The sequence below is a fragment of the Rhinolophus ferrumequinum genome, chromosome 9 (assembly GCF_004115265.2).
Source record: "Rhinolophus ferrumequinum isolate MPI-CBG mRhiFer1 chromosome 9, mRhiFer1_v1.p, whole genome shotgun sequence".
NCBI lineage: Eukaryota > Metazoa > Chordata > Mammalia > Chiroptera > Rhinolophidae > Rhinolophus > Rhinolophus ferrumequinum.
Genome location: NC_046292.1, coordinates 67,492,546 through 67,506,256, shown reverse-complemented (window position 1 = coordinate 67,506,256; position 13,711 = coordinate 67,492,546). Strand labels below are relative to the sequence as shown.

General features: G+C 39.3%; 1 protein-coding gene across 2 annotated transcripts in view; it reads right to left on the bottom strand.

Annotated features, from left to right (window-relative positions):
• Positions 1-13,711, bottom strand: part of LRRC8B (leucine rich repeat containing 8 VRAC subunit B) — a 61,538-nt gene that overhangs the window by 29,357 nt on the left and 18,470 nt on the right. For both annotated transcript variants that reach the window (XM_033114651.1, XM_033114652.1), the window contains exon 2: positions 9,460-9,516. The gene's annotated coding sequence lies outside the window, so the exon portion shown is untranslated. The remainder of the gene's footprint in view (positions 1-9,459; positions 9,517-13,711) is intronic.

Here is a 13,711-nt window from a genome sequence, read left to right as displayed (position 1 = left end):
CTGTTAGTTAAACTGCATGCCTTTCCACCTCTCACTTGGAGCTCTTAGGAGAGTCCAGTGTACAGGACCGGACCTAACACACAAGAGATTCTCAGTGATTATCTGTTGAATGCAAAAAGGTGGTGGGAGATGGAAAAAGGAAGGCCACCATTTACTGGGCACTTTGTGAGGTACCATGGTACCATGTTTTGTGAGGTACCGAAAATAAGACCTAGCCGGACAATCAGCTCTAATGCATCTTTTGGAGCAAAAATTAATATAAGACCCGGTCTTATTTTACTATAAGATCTTATTTTACTATAAGACCGGGTCTTTATCATATAATATAAGACCGGGTCTTATATTAATCTCTGCTCCAAAAGATGCATTAGAGCTGATTGTCCGGCTAGGTCTTATTTTCGGGGAAACACAGTAGGTATTAGCATCTCAACACTAAAGGTGAGAAAACCAAGGATCAGAGAAACTGAGACACTTGGTCAAGCTCACAAAGCAAACCCAGAATTCACAGCAGCTCTGACTAAGAGCCATCTGCTATACTGCCTCTCCAATGAGCTATATAAAATGGAGTTTTATATAGAATAACACCCCTCTTTAAAAAAACAAATCTACTATCTTTTAGAGAAACTAAAAGACACAATCTAAAAAAAAATCAGATATATACAGTTCTTCTAGCTCATTACTCAGTATTCTATCTAGTGAAACAGAACCAAGAGCTCCCTTCTTCATTCTGCCTGTCTCTATTAAGTAATTACGATCAACATGATAGCCAGAGCAAGGGTGCATTCGGCTGGCACAACCTCTTACAGAGAAACATTTACCCACCAATTTAATGACAAGAAGCATAACTGAAGTTTAATCTATGCTTAAATGATGTTTTACATGGTTTTTCTTCCTGTCTTCCTATTAAAATGTGGTTAAGATAAATTAATACCATATCCCCTAAATGTGAACTTCTTTCTGAATGACTTAACAAAAGAGTATCAAATGCCCTCAATGTGTTAGTTACTTTCAATAGTTAGTTACTTTGTGAGGCCTAGTTATTATCCTCAAATTCTTATGAATATTTGAAAGACCGGGAAGAGTGTAGCAGAATGTTTAAGATCAAGTTCTGACTTTGTCATGTGCCACCTGCTTGATCTTAGATAAGCTAAGTATCAATTTTCTATCTGCAAAATAGATATTAATGGAGTTGTTTTAAGAATTAAATGTGGTAAAAAAAATTGAGGTAACTATAAACCAAATGCTTAGCACAGAAGCAGGTACAAAGCAAGTGCTCAAAAATGGTAATTTACTAACAAGTAGCTTTATCTAAAATTAATCCTTTAAAGTTTGGCTTTAAAGTATTATCCTGTAAAGAGAAACTAGATTGGATGCTAAAGGGTTTGGTTTTCCACCTAAGTTAGTGATTTCCATGCCAGATTTTGCAAAATGTCACATGACTCTAATTACTAGTGTCATGAAATGTAAACATAACTTACCTCAATTATTTAAGACATGTGCCCATGGGACACAGTGATGCAACTTTTTTGTTTTTAACGTTGACCTGTGTAAAGTAACCTCTGCTTTTTGATGCAGTGCCAGTCTCCCAATCAAAATGCATGCTGCAGACAAGACATTTACAGCCAATGTCACTCACGCAGAAGCCATGTTTTAAGTATAGAAACCTATATATTTAAATATATAAATATATATACAACTATATAGTTGTATCACAATGCAAATGACTCAGTGCCACAGAACTGTACACTTCAAAATGGTTAAAATGGTAAATTTTATGTTACATATATTTTACCACAAAAAATCTATAGTCATGTAAAACAGGGAAACTGTTCTCTTTGCTTTTAAATGAACATAAATGGATTATACAAATTAAATATACAGTGAGCCCCAATGTACTAGAAAACATGCCAATACACAAAAGTATAATTTTCCTGTGTCAAATTTGCTTTGTCCACAATTCATGGGTTATTATAATAAATACTAAATATTTAATTATCAATTTTGTTTGTTACCTTGAATGAGAAGGGTTTGGGTGCAAGAGATAGGAACCTACTAGTTTGTCCAGAAAAAGTATAAATCTTTTTTTACACTAGATAAATAACTATATATGAAGTTAACATATTCAAAAATCTTCTAGCGACCATCTAGTTAAGCACACACAAGACTTTTTTTCCCCTGAAAACAACCATGGAAGCACCCACGTGTTTACAAAAATCATGAACACATTTAGATGGATTTGAAATATTCAATCCAATTGTTAATCTTTTATTAAGAAGTCAATCTATTAAGTTGGTCAACCCCTGACTAGGTGTCAGGAGCCCCAATTTCTACTCCCTATTTATAGCTAACTGACAGTATAATGTTGGGTAAGTTACCTCCCCTCATTTGACCTGACTTTCCTCACTTATAATGTTAGAGAGAGAGCCAGATGATTGATAGACCCTCCATGTCTTGCATTCTACTAGCTTAGGAGTTGATTAATTGCAGCTGGAGCTGAAGGCTACACACTCTGAAAAGACTCCTCTGGAGTGGTGAGAACTGGACAGGGCTTTAAAGGAAAAAAGTGACAGCACCAGAAAAAGCATTAACTCCAAGAAGAATGATGTGTATTTTCTTAGAAAGCACTGAGCGGTGTACAATCGGCAACTAATAAATTGGTCCTGTTGAAAAGAGAGTAAAAGTGGGTCACAGCAAGAAAAGAAGGTCAACAGGTCAAACATAAAATGAAAGCATTGATTTTACTCGAAGGTAAAAAGCTCACTGGGAACCATGGGAGGGTCCTCACAAACTCATCCCTCAAGGACTGGGGTTCACCAGGATTCAGTGCTTGGCCAGTAGCTTCTCGGCTCCTGACTATGTTCTCCTGGGTGATCTCCTCTACTCCTAAGGATCCTCCACTACTTCTGTGCAGGTGATTCCCAAACTACACAGTGAGCCAAGTTCCTAAAGCCCAAGCCTCAGAGTCATCTCCCCGACAGCGTTCTGGCTATCCCCTGAGATGTGCGGAAGCAACTCAAACTCAGCACGTCCACTGCATCTGCTGTGTCTGCTCACACCTGCACCAAACGTGCTCCTCTTGGGACGCTGAATATTGATAGCAACATCAAGACTAACAGCTGAATGATGCTGATGGTGTTAGCGATACCAAGAGCTCAGGTACCTAACCCACAAGCCTTCTTTTCCTCTATTCCCTCAATTCTGTCGGTTCTTTACTTAAACTAGCCCCTTCTGGATCCCCGATACCACTGCCTAGGGTGGAGCCAAAACCATCTTTGGGAAGGACAACTCAAATACTCTCCTCTCTTCTCCCCCTTAGTCCCATTTCCATTTTGTCGCCAGAGAGCTCTTTCCATAACATATCACCTCCTGACTTGCTTTTGTTGTTATAGAGACAAAATAATGTCTCAGGGAGGGCTGGCAAGGCCTGGCAATGGAACTTGATGGAAACAAGTACTATCCAACTTCTCTTGCTGTTTTATTGGCTCTACTATTTCCTTTCCAGGAATGCTAGTGTTTGACCTCAAAAGGCTGGCAGACGAGATCACATATTCTGTGATCACTGTGACCATCACTCACCTGAAAATAGCTGGGATAGGAAGAAAGGAGGCTTCACCATGTGGCTCATTAGGGACACGACACACTCAACCTCCCAAGTAAGTGTGGCCACCTCTAAACTCAGCTCACACTGCCTGTGTTATATTTCTGATATAGTTTCAACTACGGATGTGATGGGAAGGGATTTTTAAAGCCTCAAGCTGTTTCTATGTACACGTTAATGGGGTCTATGCCCCCAGACACTGGGCATCTTTACAGAAGTTTTCTCCTGCCTCCTGGTCAGCGGCAGTCACTACTGCGGCAGTCAGTTCTGAGAATACAGAGTGATTGCTCCTCCCGCTGACATGTTTCCCTGTAAAGGTTCTGAAGCTGCTTTAGGCAAGTGCAAACTGCCCAATTTTACTTTCTTTTTATACCTTTTGTTCCTTCCCACCGTAGGGGCCTTGTTGCTGATTGAGCGAAGCCTCAGTTTCTCCACTCAGTCCACCATGAGACTGAGAGAGAGGGGCTGGTTTTCCACCGTTGCAGTGTGAAAAATGTGCACTGCCAGGAGCCCTAGGCCTGCCTCCGCCACCCTCTGCACGGGCTTAGGCAAATCACTCAGCCAGTCCAAGCCTCCCTGTCCTCAGCTTTATAATACGGACAACCATACTAGCCCAAAGAGTGGATATTAGTGGTAAAATAAATATTGTGGAAGTACTTTAAAACCATTCAAGTGGCGCATGAATGTAAAGGGGAACTCATAAAGAAAGCCAATTCATTCTTTTGCTGGCAAAGGAATTTTAAAAAAAGGATGGCTCTGGAACATTATTTAGATTGAAACAAAACCACCCACGAAGTGAGCTTTATTCTCTCCACTTTGGTTCCAAGGAAACAAAACAGCAAGTGTTACAGTCACCCCCACTCCCTAACACTTAAGTCCTACTCATGTCAAAAGGAACTTTGTAAAAAGGCTCAGGGGTCCGGGTAGAACTATGTGGCTTAAACACAGAATTGCACTGTGAGAAGACAACCACCTGAGTAGAAAATTCTTCTCCAAATCAACCTTGCAATATGGACTGATAATGGACCATTTAGTCTATCAATTGAGGAAAAGGAAGAAAGAGAGGGAGAGAGAGAGGAAGAAAGGGAGAGAGGGAAGGAGGCGGGAGAGGGGGAGAGAGAGAGAGAGAGAGAGAGAGAGAGAGAGAGAGAGACAGAGAGAGAGAGAGAGAGAGAGAGAGAGAGAACAACACCCACAGCCTTTGGCTCACAGTACCAGTGAAGCACAGCCGTGCCTACCTACCTGCCCATCCCAGATAAGGCCAATACAGCTTATCGTCTCAGGCTCCAATTTTCCCTGAAAGAAGGTGTGGGAAATGAGGCATTGGGCAAGAACGTTAAAAGAGAAACAGGTCAGTTTTGAAAAAACAGGCTCTTACATCACCTATTACTTCAGGTAACAAGCCCACTTTCACCTTGGAGTTAAATCAGTGCTTCATATTTGCAACTTGGTGAATGGCGGCTGGCCAGAATCACTGGTTTCCACCTGCTCCTCTGCTGAAGCAGAACAATGTGTGGTTTATATTTCAGGTAAACATAGGGAGATGTCTTTTTTTCTGACAGATTTTCTCTGACATTAACTGGGAGCCTTGCAATGCAATCCTTCCGACACTAACTCCACGGAGAGTTCGTGTCATCCCACAAGACAGTCCCCACTTCAGATACCAGTCCCAAGTCTGGGGACCCAGACTACCCACCCTTCTGTCTGACTTGATGAGAAATTCAGGGGTTCCCACAACCCCCTCCTTAAGTTTAATAATTCACTAGAACGTAGAACAAATCACAGACACAGGAAAACACTTTACCTATAATAGTATTACTGGTTTACTGTAAAGGATACAACTCAGGCACAGCCAAATGGAAGAGAGGTGTCGGGTGAGGTACTTTGTGGAGGGGCAGGAGCAGAGCTTCCAGGTGCTCTCCGAACACGCCACCCTCCCAGCTCTGCAGTCTGTTCACCAGTGTGGAAGCTCCTGGAACCCTGGCCTTTGGAGGAGGGCGGTGCCTGGAAGTTTCATTACATAGGCACGGCTGACTAAATTGCTGGTCATAAGTGACTGAAGAATCTCCAGCCCCTCTCCCCCTTCCAGAGGTCAGGGATAGAATGAAAGGTGCAACGTTCTCGTCACATGTTGGTTCCTATGGAGACCTGCCCCCATCCTGCAGCAATCTAGGGGCCCCCAAGAATCACCTCATTAGCATGGTTGAAAGGGGGCTCATTATGAATAACAAAAGGTGCTCCTAGCAGGAAATTCCGAGGGTTTTAGGATCTCTACGCGAAGAACCCAGGGGCAAAGACCAAATACACTGGTACATATTATAGCACTCATAGCACATCACTGCGTAGGCACAGTCTCACAGGAGGGCTGATTCTTACACAGAGTAGTTGCAATTGGAAACAGTGCTAAGCAATCCACTTAGAAGGTCAAGCTCACCTTCAAGGCCCAAACAGGACAAACATTTAAGCCACTGTCCTCCTGAGTCCATGACTTACAGAAGTTACTTCCCAAGGTATGCCTTCCCTGACCACTCCAACCAGGCCTTCACAGCATGCTCTTTTAGTTTCCTATCCTTTGCTTTCATAGCCCTTATCACACACCTTCATATAACTGTTCGATGAAAGGTTTATTTCTCTTCCACTAAGCTACAAGCTCTGTGAGGTCTGGTCTACCTCCTGTCATTGTACACCCAGGGTTTAGCAGGCAGAAGCTGCTATTAAGTATCAAATGAACAGATAAAAGACAAACGAACAGATAAAAGAATAAAAGTTAGACTCTCTTGCTTAGAGCAAACCCCGCAACAACTTCCGATAACAGCCACATCATTTTGTCCTCAGTTCACCAAATGCTACATGACATGCAAAGGTCCCGAAGCTCTTTGGCACATAAAGACTCCACGTGAGCCCCATCAGCAGAGAAGAGAAGGTTAGCTCAGCCACAGTATTAAGAACGATAGAAGGCAGGCAGCTCAGGGCATACAGAGGTGGCAGCCCACAAGTAACTAAGAGGAATCAGGTAGAATGCCCACGTTCCAGAAAAGGGGACAGGTAGGGTTTCTGCCCATTGGACTTCAAAACGCAGGACTGTGCAGCTTCACTTGGTATTAGCAAAGAAGAGAAACCATGTTCTCCCTGGGAATTTTCTAATTCTGATAGCTTCCCAGGAGACAAAAGCCACATTCCCCGTCTGGGAGCTTAACACATGATTTCTAAATCAGGGTGGAGCTTTGTCTGGTTCAGTGACAAATTCAGCTGCACAACATGCATAATCTCCAGTCAAACTTGAGTTTCTCCTTTGCACACAGCAAATGAATCTACGGTTATTTGTGGGGTTTTTTTCCCTGTATCTTTCCTTCCCCACTCATTAGAAACAATTTCTTCTATTTATATTTGGCAACACCATCTGTTTTTGTTGTGGAAATTCTCATCTATTCAAGGAAGGCAACAATGTAGTCATTCTTAGTTGAGTAGACCTAGAAATGAAGAGGACCCAAGAGAAAGTATAAGTGGAATGTCTTGTATCCACTCTAAAACTAGGTGTACTCATGCAGGACCTAGCTTCTGCTAGATGCAAAGCATCATCCCAGATGCTTAAGGAGATAGAAAGGTGTCACACTCAGACATGACCCTCCAAAGGAACTTAAGCTTTGGTGACATAAAGCATAAATATAAGAAAGATCAAACAAATGGATTACACAGTTGTGTCTTAAGGCAATATACACCAAACGAATAATAGTTACGGCATAGGAGTTATGAGTTGGACAGAAAAAGATACATAGGATTTATATGGGCGGGAGGTAAAAGGATAGGGGTAAATAATAGGGTACATATATTTTATGTGGAGGAATGGAGGAACAAATAAAGAGGGTAGGAAGAATCCAAGGTGAATTTAAGGAGTTAGTGAAGGGAACATAGATAGATAGAGTGGTATTTTTGAGACAGAAATAATGAAGATAAGATTAGGAAGTAGGTTAGGGTCAAATATTAAAGAAAGTTTAGAATGTTAGGCTAAGAACTTTTCAAGACATAGCTCAGAACATAGCATATGACAGGCACCTGAGAAATGATTGTTTGGGGGTAAAAGCATCACGTTTAGAGTTAATAGCCAAATATTTTTGTGAGAGCAGAAAGGAATTTAGATTTGATCACACAAGCAGGAAATAATCACTGATGGTATCTGAGCAGGGGATTCATGAAAAAAATACATTTAAGGGCATATTAGTATATATTAGGGAAGTTAATCTGAAAGCATCAGGAAGAATTCGCTGCAGTGGATTTGAGAATGAGGGCAGGAAGGCCAATTCTTTATTAGGGTATATATCAGATCACCTTGTATAATAAAATAATAAAACATAAATGAACTTCAAAATTAAAGTAGAAATTTTCAAGGAGAAAACTAGTTATCCTTAACAAAAATTAAACTATCAAATTAGCCAGTAAAATGATGCAACTGGCCAAAAACAATTAGATTTAGATTTTTCCGGAAAGTCTTAATTGATGTTTTCAAAAGAGCAATGGATTTGATTAGTTTTTTGTTGTTTGTTTTTTTACTGTTTGGTACCTGAATGGTGAAATTAGATGCCTTGGGGTAAAAATATCACTTTTAGAATTAATAGCTAAATATTTCATGCAATGCTGCAAAAGAACTGCCATTTAAAACACACACACACACAAGGGTGCCAGATATACTCGTGGCCATGTTAAACACACCATAAACAAACCATCAGCTTAAGAATATACTGGGCCCTTCTTCTGGAAAAATCATTAGTCATTCATTATATCACTCACCATGCAATCAAACTTCTGTTTAAAATCAAGTTACAATTATTCTAATTATGGGCCAGCATTTCATTTGTTTCACAACTGGTGCCGACTCGAACAGTTTTGTAGATGATTTTACCACAAGGTAACTTAATTAAATTTAGTGCCTACCAGTTTTGTTTGTTTGTTGGTCTTTTAGCTTTCTTTAAGCAACAGATTTACTAGTTTGGGCATCAGAAATCTTATTTCTTCAAAAATTACCACACGAACTAAATCTAAATCAATCCAAAATGCTTTCATCTCTTATAAAAAAATATTCTTCTCTCATAAACACGTTATTTAAATATTTCCCAGCAATAGGCTTGTGTGGACAAACCAGGAAGTGAAACCAAATATAATCCCATTGTGAAAGCCTGGTAAAATGAAAGAATACGTTTGGAATTAGCTGAGGCATTATTGCAATTTCATTTAAAAAGCCATTACCTTAGAAACGTCAATTTAGTCAAAATAGTAATAAGAGGAATTTCAAAAGCACACGTCTTCATTTTGTTGTTTGGCAATTCCCCCAATCTTCTATGCAAATATCTTTTTCTAGCTGGGCTGGCTCATCAGAAACACAAGCACTCACCCAGCCCGCCCATGAATGGAGAACAGGGAAAGCTATCATTTTCATGGTGGCAAATCTACTCTGCAACGAAACAATAGTAATCTCTAGTGACTTCTTTGGAGGAATGTACCTTTTGCTTCGAAGGTAACAAGCCAACTCCATTTCTCTTAGTTGTTTTGCTGGGGTTACTGTTATTCCCTTTATTCTACTGTAAATTATAAATTCCCTGAAAACAGGGACCGTGTTTTACTTGTTTGATCAGTTAAGTGCCATCACTTTTAAGAACTTTTAAGCAGGTACTCTGCTAAATAGCTTATTGGCATGGAGTCTAGAAGTACTGGTACTGATCAGAGGACTGGTGGCACACTGGATGTCAAGGAGAGCCATGACTCAAGGAAAAGTGGCCATCCTCGTTTAGGCCACAGGGCCAGTGGTGAAAATTGGTCAATGGAGGAGAGTGATGAGTGTGATTTTTAAAACACTGAGTTTACAGTACCTGTGGCCCATTTAGGTGGTGATGTCTAGTAGGCAGCTGGAAATACAAACTGGAGCCCTGGGGAGAGGAGAACATATGAATGAGTTTTGTTAGACTGTTCATTTTTGCTGCTAACCCCGGGGAATGATGGGTTTAAAAGCTTGCACTTGGTAATTTGGAAAAAATAAGTTATTTAAAATAAAGAACTAAATGTAGCCTGAGTCCATCTCCTACGTAAAGGAGTTCACTTAATACCTCCATTTCAGAAAATTTACATTTAAAGTTGAACCAATTTAATTTTTTATGAAGGTAATCAAGTTGACTAAGATAAAAAGTCTTATGTTATAAAACACACACGCACACAGACACTCTCTCTCTCTCGCACTCTCTCTCTTTGAATGGCTTCTACTTGTCTTGCCCAAATGGAGGTAAACAGCATTGGAAACAAATACTTTTTGTTTTTTAAACAATAATATGCAAGCAAAGACATTGTTTTTAGATAACTTGCAGCCTCTCTGTCAGGGGTACTCACTGCCTTCCTCATCAGGAATAGCCAACTCTCTAACAAAATACATAAGGGCCTATTTTTCATTTTACTTCAGGTAAAAGAACTGCTACCTCTCCCGTGCTTCTTCAACTTGGTGTTCTAAACTCACTGGTTGTAGAAATAGTTAATATATTTTGTTTATCAACAAAGTTAACAGAAACATGAAGGAATTTTAGATGCAGAATGTTTTGTATTTTTATAATTATCAATCTTTCCTTTGCTAGCTTTGATAGAGTTGGAAAATGTATCCTTGGGGAATTTAATTGTGGAGAATACTTCCTGTTTTGTTTTTCTCTGTAGAATTTATCTGTTTAATGTACTATACAATTATTTTGTCTATTTTCTGTGGGTACCCACTAGGCAGTAAGCTCTAAGAACACAGGGCTTTTAACCGTAGGGCTCACTGATGTATCCCCAGCACTTAGCCTAGATAGCAGGGGTTTAATAAATAATTGTTGAGTGAATAAATCACAGTCCTGTGATTATTATATTTCAAGAACTTAACACGTGTTTTTCCTTAGCAATCATGACTCAATCTCCGTATTCCAACTTAACCTTGAAACATGATTTCTATTTACATACTCCAAATAATTTTTTCAGTACCTATATTGTGGTGGGACCCTGCAGGGCATTGCAGGTTATTGATAAAAAGGAATTAACACGGGGAAAACTGCAGCCAAGTGTCAAACCCTCCCAGGCTCTCCAGGTGATTACTCTGTCTGCCTCTGTCTTATGAGGAGGAATTATGATTCTTCTCTTATTCACCCTACTCTGACTTCTGGTTTCTTGATCTCAATTCCTGTTTCAGCATCTGTTTCAGTCTAGGCTTCCGTTTGGTATTCTGACCCCAGGTTACCTAAGTTTGACATCTGTTGTTTTCATTGTTTGACACTTCTTGTGTGTGGTTAAACCTACACAGACCAGAGACTCACAAAATTTAAAATAACAAGACAGATATTATAGACTACTTTCCCCTCAAGGTTCGCATTGTCCTTCCCTGTCCCCATTATAAAACCTAATCATTTCCTCATCACCCTGTTTGATGGAATAATTACAGTGACGACTTGCATTCCTTACTCAACATAATTTTTTTTTCCTGGTCAACTGGATTTAGTTAGCATGAATTATTATGCAATCAAAAAAAAGGAGAAACTATTATCATAATTACATATTCATATTAAGAAAAATTAAAATCAAATTTAGAAAAAAAGATGTTTTCTAAGTAATTTATGCCATAACTTTTCCATTTGATGTCTAGATATATGATAGAGAAAAAAATTGTGCTTGTGTACTTTTTGTGAAACATATCCAGTGTAGAACCTAGCCTATAGCTTTTTAAGTCCCTGGATTGATCTAATTTAATTCACAGGCCAAAAATTCCAAACACATCAATTGTATCAGTGAGGCCATCTTTAGAAAGGTTCCCATCATCTGCACAGAAGACAATTTACTTGACAGCACTCCTTTCTTGGGCAATGACTCAAACCAGCTAGACTGAAAATAGATCTAAAGGGCTGTCATATAGCCCCAAGTAGCTCTGTGAGCTATAACTTGATTCATTTTCCCCTATTTGTACAATTGGTTCTGCAAACAGGATTGCAATCTAAGAAATGCATTTTCCTCCCACTGTGAAGAGAGGTCTTCCCTAGAATCCTAGGGAGGGCTCTATTGGATTCCTTTGCCCTTACAGGTACGGTAAGCTGCACATACCGTGTTTCCCCAAAAATAAGACATAGCTGGACAATCAGCTCTAATGCATCTTTTGGAGCAAAAATTTATATAAGACCCGGTCTTATTTTACTGTAATATAAGACCAGGTCTCATATAATATAATATAATATAATATAATATAATATAATACCCAGTATAATATAATACCCAGTATAATATAATATCCAGCATAATATAATACTGGGTCTTATATTAATTTTTACTCCAAAAGATGTATTAGAGCTGATTATCCGGCTGGGTCTTATTTTCGGGGAAACACGGCAGTGATTTCTTGATTTTTTTTTTAATGAGAAGCAGACATTTGAACTCAATGAGCTATGTGAGCCCTTTACAAATAAGGACTCTAAAATTAGAGACTAATATTTTATCAAAGGAATGTTAGCATTGAAGTTTGAGGAATAGACAAAAGTTTGAGATACCAGGCTGAATTTCTATGTCTACGGGGTATAGGCAACTGCTTTATTTTCACTGGTAATATCCCTTAATTATTGTTTTTAACTTTTTGTTATGGAAAATTTTAAATATACACAAAAGTAGATAGACTGGTATAATGAAGCCCACGTGCCCATCATTCTGATACAACAATCACGATACTCACCCCCACTGGATTATTTGAAACAAATTCTAGATGTCATATTTTACCTGGCTTATTTCAGTATGCATCTCTAAAAGGCAAAGAGTCTTTAAAAAATATAACCACAATATTATAATCATACCCAGTGGTGTGCTGGTAGATTTTAACAACCAGTTCTCTGGGAGAGAGAAAAAAAAAAAGGCCCCCATATGTAGTCTTTGCCAATTTCCATTTCCATGATGTAAATATTCCCACCACAGCCAATTTCCAGATACCAACATGCCGTCACTGAATGTGGAGTGGAGAAGCAATGTGCAGCCCACCATTCTATAAGCCTTCCACTATGCAGAGACATCAGACATAAACAACCTTAGGAGCATAGATAATAGCAAATTATAGTAAAATAATTAGGAAGTGATATATTTTAAGCATTAATTTTATTTTAATACTCTAATTTTGAGTTTGCATAACTTAATTTTTTAATAGCTGTGTTTAACAACTGGCTTGCAAAATTCCTGAAAATATAACAATTGGGCCTTGTCAGCTCTAGCAAACCACTGAATCACGTCCAAATAATTAACAATTCCTTAATATTTGGACAATACCAACTATCCAAATTTTCTGGCATCTCTCTATTTCCTCAGCAGTAGAGAAACATTTTAAGCAGGAAGGAAAACGGAACTTTGCTTCAGAAAGCTACACCAGAGTGTCAGGCTTCCCAAATGGTTTGGTGCTGCTGTGTATCAAACTCAGTCTGCTGTTAAAGTCTGTTTCCAGGAGATTAAATTACCGTGTTTCCCTGCGTATAAGACCTAGCCAGACAATCAGCTCTAATGCGTCTTTTGGAGCAAAAATTAATATAAGACCCGGTATTATATTATATTATCACCGGGTATTATGTTATGTTATATTATACCCGGTCTTATATTAATTTTTGCTCTGAAAGACACATTAGCGCTGATTGACCAGCTAGGTCTTATTTTCGGGGAAACACAATGTTTCATGCACATGTACCTTCATATTACTGGGGAATCATAGTTATGTTGTTGTTTTGCTTTTACTGCCCACTCTCAGGCCCCCAAGAGAACGAGTTTGTAAAGGGGTAAGAAAGGGACCTGGCAGAAGGGAAAGTAAGTCCTTTCCAGGCAGACAATCCTAAGTTGATGGATAGAGAGTTCTATGAGGAAGATTCCTAAGAAGAGGTGACATAACTTTCTGTGCCTGTATGTCCCACCATTGAAACTCTGGTTGTAAAAATGTGCCTTCCAGAACCAGTTATGGCATGTCAGATGCAGTAGGGCCTAAGAAGATGATAAAATGGGGTTACTGCCATCCTTGATGAGGATGCCAGGCTGCGCTGCAACTCCCCCTTGAGCTCATGGTCAAGTAAGACTCACGTCCAGTCAATGAGCCAGTGTCTA